The sequence below is a fragment of the Pinus tabuliformis genome, chromosome 4_1, assembly GCF_031772625.1.
Source record: "Pinus tabuliformis cultivar Carrire ecotype Pingquan chromosome 4_1, CPIR1, whole genome shotgun sequence".
Classification (NCBI taxonomy): domain Eukaryota; kingdom Viridiplantae; phylum Streptophyta; class Pinopsida; order Pinales; family Pinaceae; genus Pinus; species Pinus tabuliformis.
The window spans coordinates 683,812,349-683,824,747 of NC_142303.1; positions in this window are offsets into that span (position 1 = coordinate 683,812,349).

Below are 12,399 nucleotides of genomic sequence, written 5' to 3' on the forward strand. Positions count from 1 at the left end.
AAGATGGTTTGTCTAATGTCCGACGAAGTAATCCACATGAATGAGACAACAGTGCTAAACAATACAACACATCTTCAACAATGTAAGTACTAAAATAACCAAAATAGTTCAGCTATCTTAGTAAAGGTTAAGCAAACATGCAGTACAAACGTTTAAATAATAGTCTTACAAATGGATAAAAAACATGTGTGAAAACGTGCTGACCTAAGACAGACTTTTGAATTAAGAAAAAGTTCCAAGACACATCTGTACACCATACATCACTAGGCCTAGTAGTGAGACATTGGAGCCACTCCTCACTCTTTAAAGAACATAATACCTAGAATTAGCTATCAAAAGTTGTGATACCTAGAATTAAAATGAAATAAATGTATAGAATCATTCCTCCTACAAAGTGTAAATTAATCTTGACAAGATCGTATCCCTTCTACATCACCAACTAATTACTAATAGACGATTACATAGATTCAAATTACTAATAGATAATTGCATATAATAATGTATTCATAATATTTATAAGAGGAAAAGATATATTTATAAAAATTCAAAACAAATCAAAATATTGGTTGAAAAATTAAATTGTTTCAAACATTAGCAAAGAAAACAATTATTTCAAGAGTAATTTTCATGCAATAAATTATTAAAACTACTCTTAAGATATATTTAGTAATACTTGGAGGAACACTATTGAGAATTAATTAGTTGTCAGAAGTTGTGATACCTAAAATGAAATGAAATAGATGTGTAGTGTCAATCCTCCTCCACACTATTGACAAGATTTTCTCACTTCTTCATTACCAACTAATTACTAATAGACAATTACATACACATATAAAAATATAACACAACAACTACAACATTAAAAAACATTATCATCCAAATCCAAACACATAAACACACAAACCACTCAAAGCATCGAAACAAAGATGTACAAACAATTCAAGGCAAGCAACACAGATTAAATTAAAGAAAAGAATGATATGGTCATGCTAAGAAAAGAAAAGATAAGGTGAATTTTGATGTTAATCTCAAACATATACATAGTAATGATAATCTAAAAGTGTGACATTGTTACCCTCAAATAGAACTAGCTTAGATCCATCCAACACTGGATCTATCATGTCCTGAGAGGGATCAAATCCCTCTAAGTGAAAATATTTCCTCAACTACACTAAAAAAAAGAAGGTTTTCACCTCAAGAAAATTGATCTCTCTGTACATGATCGATCCACTATTAAATAAAACTAAACTAATTATAGTAAAGGCCTATTGCAAAATAGTATTGCAAAAAATGAGAGAAAACCTATACTAAAATGACAATTTTCAAACCCTAACAAAATCAAATAATCTTGAAACAAGAGCAAAAGTGTATGATACTTACTAGACTTTATTGTGAAAATTCGCCCATTTTCATAAAGACTAAGGAAAATATTTGTAATTAAAGTCCAACTTTCATTAACAATAATAAATGTGTCATCCCATCCGGTACGATAGCCCGGTTGCAATTATCTTAGAGATTTTCCTTAGCTCTTGTGGTTTAGCACATGAGAATGTTATGCTTGTAACTTCAAGAAAGCAAGGTGCGCATACTTGGTGAGTGCGTAATGTAACTCTGAGCTCAAGTTCTCTTACTGTCAAAAGGGGGAAGTGAAGTGAGCTTCTTGATGAGAGGGAGTAGTCCCAACACAGGAAGAGACACACTCGAACAACAACAAGGATCTGTCCAACACCCAGTGGAATAGTCCACAGTGGATGTGGTAGTTGTGAAAACAAAAGTTCAAGGGAAAACACGTACACCGTCCAGTGGATTAGTTCACATAGGGGTGACGGTTATTAAAACCAAGAAAACACAAAGATGGTTTGTCTAATGTCCGACGAAGTAATCCACACGAATGAGACAACAGTGCTAAACAATACAACACATCTTCAACAATGTAAGTACTAAAATAACCAAAATAGTCCAGCTATCTTAGTAAAGGTTAAGCAAACATGCAGTACAAACGTTTAAATAATAGTCTTACAAATGGATAAAAAACATGTGTGAAAACGTGCTGACCTAAGACAGACTTTTGAATTAAGAAAAAGTTCCAAGACACATCTTACACCATACATCACTAGGCCCAGTAGTGAGACAATGGAGCCACTCCTCACTCTTTAAAGAACATAATACCTAGAATTAGCTATCAAAAGTTGTGATACCTAGAATTAAAATGAAATAAATGTATAGAATCATTCCTCCTGCAAAGTGTAAATTAATCTTGACAAGATTGTATCCCTTCTACATCACCAACTAATTACTAATAGACGATTACATAGATTCAAATTACTAATAGATAATTGCATATAATAATGTATTCATAATATTTATAAGAGGAAAAGATATATTTATAAAAATTCAAAACAAATCAAAATATTGGTTGAAAAATTAAATTGTTTCAAACGTTAGCAAAGAAAACAATTATTTCAAGAGTAATCTTCATGCAATAAATTATTAAAACTACTCTTAAGATATATTTAGTAATACTTGGAGGAACACTATTGAGAATTAATTAGTTGTCAGAAGTTGTGATACCTAAAATGAAATGAAATACATGTGTAGTGTCAATCCTCCGACAAGATTTTCTCACTTCTTCATTACCAACTAATTACTAATAGACAATTACATACACATATAAAAATATAACACAACAACTACAACATTAAAAAACATTATCATCCAAATCCAAACACATAAACACACAAACCACTCAAAGCATCGAAACAAAGATGTACAAACAATTCAAGGCAAGCAACACAGATTAAATTAAAGAAAATAATGATATGGTCATGCTAAGAAAAGAAAAGATAAGGTGAATTTTGATGTTAATCTCAAACATATACATAGTAATGATAATCTAAAAGTGTGACATTGTTACCCTCAAATAGAACTAGCTTAGATCCATCCAACACTGGATCTATCATGTCCTGAGAGGGATCAAATCCCTCTAAGTGAAAATATTTCCTCAACTACACTAAAAAAAAGAAGGTTTTCACCTCAAGAAAATTGATCTCTCTATGCATGATCGATCCACTATTAAATAAAACTAAACTAATTATAGTAAAGGCGTATTGCAAAATAGTATTGCAAAAAATGAGAGAAAACCTATACTAAAATGACAATTTTCAAACCCTAACAAAATCAAATAATCTTTAAACAAGAGCAAAAGTGTATGATACTTACTAGAATTTATTGTGAAAATTCGCCCATTTTCATAAAAACTAAGGAAAATATTTGTAATTAAAGTCCAATTTTCATTAACAATAATAAATGTGTCATCTTTAATTAGCAAAGCAGATATTGAAATGGACTCATTAACTATATATATAGACTCATTAATTATATATATATATATATATATATATATATATATAATTGGTTCTTTAGTGAATATTGTAGAATAATGTGTTGAAATATTTTTCATATTATCTTGGATTAAAACATATTCTCGTTACATCAAATCTTATCCATTTATTTATGAAAAAATCAAAATTCCTCCCAACCATATATATCACTTAAAATAGATAAACTTATCCTAAACTTTTTGTCTAACAAATCATAAATGTTGTTCATATAATTTCCAAAAGTTCAACTAAACCTTAAAAGTCTATTTTACCGGCTGTGTATGCCCAGATACTCCTTACCAATATATAAAATTCCAAATCTTGAATTGAAAATTTTGGCCGAACAGATGATTCATAAAATTTTATGTTTAACTAATTTTACATGATTTCCAATTCTATACGATGCTAATTATGTTCTTCAACAACACGTAACGTAAAATCACAATGACATGATTAGTCGAAAAAATGATCGACAAAACAATCGCCAACAAATGCATAGAAAATACCGTCCCGTGTTAAACACACCGTATGATGCAGGGTTATTGCGCCATTATGATATTGTATTTTGTCCTTTCCCCCGACCATCGGGAATTAAACATTTGGGCCGACAGCAATACATGCAGCTAAGACAACTACACTTGAAAATTAAGCGACTGAGAGAATTCACGTTGAAGCTGTCAGCAATACATGCAGCTAAAACAACTACCCTTGAAAATCAAGCGACTGAGAGAATTCACGTTGAAGCTGTCAGCAATAAATGCAGCTAAAACAACTACCTTGAAAATTAAGCGACTGAGAAAATTCACGTTGAAGCTGTCAGCAAATGCATAAAAGAGGTAAACAGGGTCATCTATATGGGACAGACGGATAATATTAACTCTGTATACATCGTAAATTGAAAAGTTCAAGCTGCTGTGAATTCTTTTCTTGTCAATTCTCATAAGAATAATAGGAATTGAAAAGTTCAAATTCTTATCGATAAATACATACATCTATATATAATTCCTCTTATCCCTTAGGTAACGGAAAATAATTTTTTTTATTTCTTAACTGTTCTCAATTTTTTTGAGGTCAATTCTCATCAAATTTGAAAAATTCAAATTCATATATATATATATATATATGCATTTGTATTATAGACAACTCCTATATATACATGCATATATATTCCTGTTATTTCATAACTAACCTTGTTTTGGTATGTGGACTCACACAAACCGAAATAATATCAGGCAAGGTGATGTATTGAGTCAACTGCTTCAGATACACCAAGGTCGTAAAGAGACTTATTCTTATGAGGCGGCTGCGTACCATACACATTCACTAATTCACTGTGTTGGACGGAGTCTTACCCAAAGTTTATATATACACCTACCTCCTTTTCGTCTTCTCAGGGCTTCTGCTCGGACGCATTTGCAAGACTCGTTTTCCTGTCACTCTAATGGACTTTCGTTCTTATTTATTTCAATCCCGAGGGTGCTGCTAGGGATAGGTAGATAGATCAGAAGAGAGCTATTTTTAATGTTGTATATAGAGAGGAGTGTGAAAGCAAACAATAAAAATCAATGGGGAACCAGATGTGCTGTGTGCAATCGTCGAGAACCACCGCGGCCGCGAAAGTTATACGGTGGGAAGATGGGAGCTTTGAAGAATTCTGGGAGACAGTTAACGTGGGAGAGGTGATGATGGACAATCCGCAACAATTCGTATGCGATTACGGTAATCTCCAAGCCGGGCGTCGCATCGCAGGGCTCAACGCTGAGGAGCATTTGGCGTTGGGGGGCGTTTATTTTCTTCTCCCCATGCAAAAATATCTGCGCCGTGTACTCTCGGCTTCTGACATGGCCTGGGTTAATTTGTTGGCATTTCAGTGCAAATCCGGCCAGAGAAAGGCCTCTCGCAACTCTGTGATTTTTCCAGCAGTTGGCACTGGCAATTTATATGAATTTTCTTTAGCGAATGGGAGAACTGAGAAATCAGATAAGTTGCAGGCAAAAGAAGCAGACCTGTTTGGTGTGCCCAAGCAGGGCTTAGATGAAGAAGAAGACAACACGTTGGGGTTGGGGTCGGCCGAGCGGTGGATACGTAGGTTTAGCTATTGGAAACCGGCTTTGGCTACAATAATGGAGTCCCCTATGGTTTAGAAACCCAAAATTCATCGAAGACCTGAAACATGAACTTGTAGTTGCGTTAAACGGTTATGGATGGAGATGCCAATTGCCAAAGATAGTTTATATCATCGTTTAATATATCATAGTTGAGTTTCCAGTCATATTATCTGAAATCGTTGTTCTTCACATTATAAAGTCAAGATAAAATAGAGTCGTTATTGACACATTATATAGTAAAGGTAAAAGATAGCAGATTCCTCTTAGCGCTGCTGGATGTAGTTCGGTAGCCCTTGTTCCGAAAGATAATAGATTCCATAATGGATCTTTAGCTATTTATGCTTTATTTTAGTATTTGCTAATATTTTTGTTTCTTCTCCTGCAAGATATTTCAGTTTATAGATGTACTTATAAGCTGCAATGGATAGAGGATTTGTTTATAGATGTACTTACTTTCTATCACCTTCTTTATATTTCAATGTTTTTGAACGGAATTATGGCAATTTTAAAAAGGCAAAGCTCTTATTATGATTATATTGGATTTTAGTGACATATAATTTTTTTTTAAATTATTATTTTTAATTAAATAAATTTAATAACTCAAATTTATTACGCAAATATATTTAAAAGAAATTAAAATTATAAAATATTTAAACTACTTTAACATGAGAAATTAAAACTATAAAATATTTGAACTACTTTAATATGAAAGTTTGTTCTGATTTCCTCTACTATTTTCAGAATAAACTTCAACCTCTTGGAAATGATTTTTTATTTTTCCTATAAATGTTGTAATTCCTATCAAACCATTAGATATAAGTAACTAAATAAACTTCAACATCTCGGAAATTATTTTTTATTTTTCATTTAAATGTTGTAATTCCTATCAAACCATTAGATATAACTAGAAGGAAAGTGAAAGAAAGCAAAATGTGATGTGTAAATATTTTATATTTATATGAGTTGATTTATAAAATTTTAAGTAAGATTATTTTTATTATTATTATTTTAATTTGAAATATATTAAAAATAAAATTTAATTTAAAATATATAAATGAATATATAAATGAATTTTTATTTTATTTTTTAAAGAATTATTTCGATAAAGATTTTTTATTTCAATAAATTTTGAATAAAATTATATATATATAATTAAATAAATTTTATAATATAGTTAAAGTAAGCACATTTAAAAACAACGTAGTAATAAGTTTTATTATTTTTATATTTTAAAAAATTATCAAATATATTATTTTGTAATAAGAAAAACATTTAGTTAGGCTTGTAGGAGAGGAGGGTACTCTATGGCTCTGAGGACAAAATGTTTAGGTAACTATGGGGTTTTGGTCATAAGTCAAATAATCAAGTAGAGATGTATGGTCTCTACTAGAGCTTTTTGTTAGCCAAAGAATAATAAGTGGATGCCAAATATATGTGACTTGAATTTTGTTATCCAAAGAATATCTAGTAAGCACACTTATGGTTATGGCACATTCTCTACCATTATTGCATCATGCTCCCTCCCAAATGAGAAATCTATGGAAAACATCATGAAAAGAATTAGGAAAATTGCTTAAGATATCCCATTGGAAGCATATTTCCATGTAGTGAGAAAATTCAACAAAGAAGAAAACAAGTATGCTAACAAGGGGTGTAAATTGAACATGGTTGAATTAAAGATTAATGGCCAAAATTCTCTTATGGTGGATAAAGCCTATTAAAAAAATTCCCTACAGCCATTATGTGTTGCAAATTTTGTGTTTCGTTGATGTAGCTTTGTAAGGTATTCACCTAAAAAATCCCTCACAATTGGAAAAGTTTGATGAATTAGCTTTGTAGTACATGACATACTTGTTGTGAATAAGGTGTAGAATTATATATATATATATATATATAGCCCCAAGGGTTAGCTCAATTGGTTGAGTTCTTATCATTAAAGCACAATTTCTATTGAGATGTGATAGGTTCAATTCTCTCAATGATCTTGATGTCACACTCTGCAATTCACAGTTGAATTAGCCGAATTAGCCAGAAGTGATCCCTTCGAATGGATCTACATAGTATAAATATTTTGCGGATAATATTTCCCTTCTAATGGATCTACATAGTATATATATTTTGTGGATAATATTTCCCTTCTAATGGATCTACATAGTATAAATATTTTGTGGATAATATTTCGTGGATGTAGCAGTAATTGATGCCCATGGTCCATGAACCATAATGAAAAAAAAATTCAATTGGAAAATAAGTAATTGATGCCCATGGTCCATGAACTATAATAAAAAAAAATCAATTGGAAAATAACTAATTGATGCCCATGGTCCATGAACCATAATATAAAAAAAAAAGTCAATTGGAAAATAACTCAATTGTTTGAGTTCCCGTCATTAGAACACCTCCTCTATTGAGAGGAGATGGGTTCAAGGATCTACATAGTATAAATATTTTGTGGATAATATTTCATGGATGTAGCAGACACCTTCTCTATTGAGAGGAGATGGGTTCAAGGATCTACATAGTATAAATATTTCGCGGATAATATTTCATAGATGTAACGGTAACTAATGCCCATGGTCCATGAACCCCCATCATTAGAACATGTTTTTTATTGAGAGGTTCAATTCTCTCAAAACTCTCAGGTGAGACTCCATATAATTTAATTAGTATAAATATTTCCCAGATGTAGACTCCATAGTTGAATTAGCACTAAACCACATTGACGAAAAATAATTATTGAGTTATACATTTAATTATATCAATATGTATGTTTATAAATATTTTCTGGATGTGGACTCCATAGTTGAATTAGCATGATGTAGTAGTAACTGATGCCCATAATCCATAAACCACACTCAATTTTTATTTATTGAGTTATATATTTAGTTATATCAATATGTATGTTTATTTTATAACATGGCTTAAAGAATTTAAATTTAAATTAAATGGATGGTAGGTATTTATCCTCCACATAATATTCTTGAATATTTTTAATAATAGTTATATGATAAAAATTCATATTTATTTAAAACTAGTTATGCCTTTTTTACTCTTCCAATTAAATTGATTAATGCTATATGAACATATACAATATGAAAATGAATTATAATTTTTATTTAGTATTAATAAGTCATGACATTGGCTTATAATACTATAACAAATTCTATTTATACATTAATAATCCTCGTAATAATGTGTAAATAAATTTCCATAATTAACAATTTTATCACATGTCTTTTTAAAAATATATATATATATATATATATATATATATATATATATATATATATATTTAACTATTATATTAATTTCTTTATAATTAAATTCTTATTATTATTTAAACCAAATTATAATTTATTTTTTCCATGAGCAGCCCACCCCAGCCTCGTAAACAACTTAGTCATGTTTAGACATGAATATTATATTTTAAATATCATAAAATAACATAAAATAAAACAAAATAATAATAAAAATTACAAAATAATATTATTATGTCAACGAGTTCAATGTGAGTGGTGATTCCCCAAAAGATATTATTATGTCAACAAGTTAACCTGGGTTAAGACTCCTCATTGGTAGACGTAGCATTACATGAAATGATCTTAAAAGGTGGCCGGATTGCCATTTCTATAAAATAAGTTTTTCTTTTTCATAGTTATATAATAAACATGTTAGTCATGTAAGTATAAGTTTTATAGATTGAAAATTGTATGTGTGTATTTGTATATTCTAAAAGCGTATGTTCACTGGTTGAATTATGTATACTTATATATCAAAAGGGTTATTTTAATTGATGAGATTATTTACTTAAAGATATGTTATTGTCCATCATAGTTTTATAGTTAAAATTGCTTTCACAAATAATGTTAAGTACAATTTGTAAAGATTGAAAAGGGTATGCCTGTATGTGTATTTCAAGACTTTATCTTAATTGGTTGAATTTGTGTATTGTTATTGTAAATCATGTTAAATATAATTTGTATGGATGAGAAGGGTAGGTATGTGTATTTTAAAGGATTCTTTTAATTAGTTGAATTATTTGGGTTTATGTATTTAAAAGGTTTATTTTAATTGATGAGATTATTTATTTAATATATATTGTTAGTGGGAGTTTTTATGATCTGTATTGGATAATCATGTTTTTTTTCATCCATTTTAATGTTTCTAGGGTGGAAAAATAAGAGAAATAAACTTATAGGAGTAGTTTTAGTAGTGGGATATAATTTCAAGAATTAAGGTTTAAAGTTTTCCCAGACTCATTTGATGGCTTAAATGATATATTTTATGGGAAAAAAATTATCATTTAAATTCCACCCCATGGCATTAATCCACACTCAAATTTATTTCCAATGGCGCAAGAATCATGTCAATCATAGTTCGAATGCAAAATTTATGCTTCTCAAAAGTTAATCTATTATGCTTGATTACCATAATTTGAGATGATTCCATGTCAAATCCATTGCTCATGGAAAAGGGGTTAGCCATGTGGAGCCTATGAATAAGACTCTAGAGGGGTCAAATTATAACTCATATCGAGGGTTAAATGGGTAAAAATTAACCCCTAGTTGGCTATTGGGATGTGTTCTAACCAAACCATTACGAGGAAAAGGGGTTTGATTCTATTTGAGTGCATTTTGTTCCATAGCAGAGAAAAGGAGCTAAGATTGGATAGAGAGATATCATAATAGAGGGATATTGTGTTTTATAGTAGCTCATGAGCCACATGTCTTAGCGAACTTCACATAGAGTTCCTTCTCCTTTTTATTTGAATCATTTCCCTTCAGACGAAAGAGGCTAGAGCAAGCTCCTCTTCTAGCTAGGTTTTCTCCTAAAAGAATTTCCCATATCATATCTTAGAAATCAATGTGATTGTTGTGGGTTTTTATTTCACTATTCTCTATTTTTTTTGCATCTTATATATTGCATGCATCAACTTAAGAAAATAATAATAAACCCATAATTAGAAGGAAAAATTAACTCTAATAATATAGATTTCATATTTCATTATATTTTTATTATATCTATTGCTATGAACTATCTAGTGGAATATCCATAATAATTTATAAATCATCTAACGTCACAAATTGAAATCCACTTGACTCTATTGGTGTTACTAGGTAGTTGAATCATCCTCTTTAGAGATATTATAAAAAAAAACATGAATCCATGAGATTTTTCTTAAATACACACAAACATATCAAGATACTGCTATTATTATTATAACATTATTAAAATCTCTTTTATAATGTTTCTTACTTTAAATACAGTGAAGAAAATTATTTAATGAGGAGTATTTCAAACTATTTTGAATCTCAACCATGTTAAAACTAGACCCAAAAATAAATCTCTAGACATTACATAAGTGACTAAATTAGATACACAACGTAATAATTAAAAATCTATTTAATGAAGTTAATTAAAGCTCCTTAAATACTTACATGAGAAAATAAAATAATTAAATTCTTAATTGTATTCTAATGTGTATGATCAAATAGTTACTTGAAATTTCCTTGAGAGAGTAGAGATTTAACTTTGTTATGAGACAATTTCAAACAATTAAAGATAAAGAGTAAGCTGAATTTTGTTTTAATAACATTCTATAACATTCTAAGCTTCCCTAAATAGTTAGTAGTCTTTAAATTTGATTATTGTTTTTTTATTTCACAATCTATATATATTAACAATAACTATTTATCCCAAGTATCATCTAAGGTAAAGTAGTTTTTTTTTAAATAACATAAAAAAATTAAAAATTAAGTTTGGAATACATAACCAGTTGGTGTTATAAACGGTTGCTTATTATAATACATATTTTTTTGTGCAATGTTAATTTTGGAGTAATGTTTTTATTTATTATTATAGTAAAAAAAATTGTTGTAATATATTTATTATTATTTTTTTTTATATTTTGTATAAGAGTTGTTTTTAGTGTGATTTTTTAGATTTTTTGGTGCGGGAATCTAGTGGAAAAATTTGAGGTGAAATCTTGATTTGTGTTATTTGAACTAGTTTTTTGACTGTATATATGGATTCAGCCCCCTAAAAAATCTCTAAGGCACTTGGATTGTGTAAGGGTTACCCATCAAACTTGTGATTTAAATATATTCCTATCAGATTTTAGAGAAATTAGACTGAAAAAACCCACCAAATAAACTTCCAAAAAATCACATTAAAAAAGACTTTTTTTTTTATATTTTATTTTTGTTAAGCAATAAACATTTATTATTATAATTTTTTCTTACATTAAAATAATATTTTATTATGTATTATTATGATGTAATAATTAAATGATATTGTATTTTGTCCGTTCTCTCCCGATAATCGGGAATTAACTATTTGTGCGAGCATCAATACGCATAAAACAAGTACCTTTGAAAATCAAGCAACTCAGAGAATTCATGTCGAATCTGTCAGCCCCTGTATAAAAAGGATAAACAGGGTCATCTATATGCGACAGACGTATAATATTTGCTCTGTATGCATCATAAATTGAAAAGTTCAAGCTCCTGTCAATTCTTTTCTTGTCCATTTGAAAATTTCAAATTCATATACATAATTCCTGCTATTCCATACCTAACAGAAAATAATCGTTTTATTTCGTAACTGCTCTCAATTTTTTCATGGTCAATTCTTGTAAGATTTGAAAAAATCAAATTCTCTCACATATATATATATATATACATTGTTTTGGTGTGCGGACTCACACAAACCGAACGAATATCAGCAAGCTGATGGATTGAGTCAACTGCCTCAGATGGGCCAAGGTCGTAAAAAGACTCATTCTTATCACGCGGCTCCATACCATACACATTTACTCATTCACTATCTATTGATTGTTGGTCGGGGTCTTTTATATATATATATATATATTCCTCCTTTTCATCTTCTCAGTGCATTTGTTCGCGGGCATT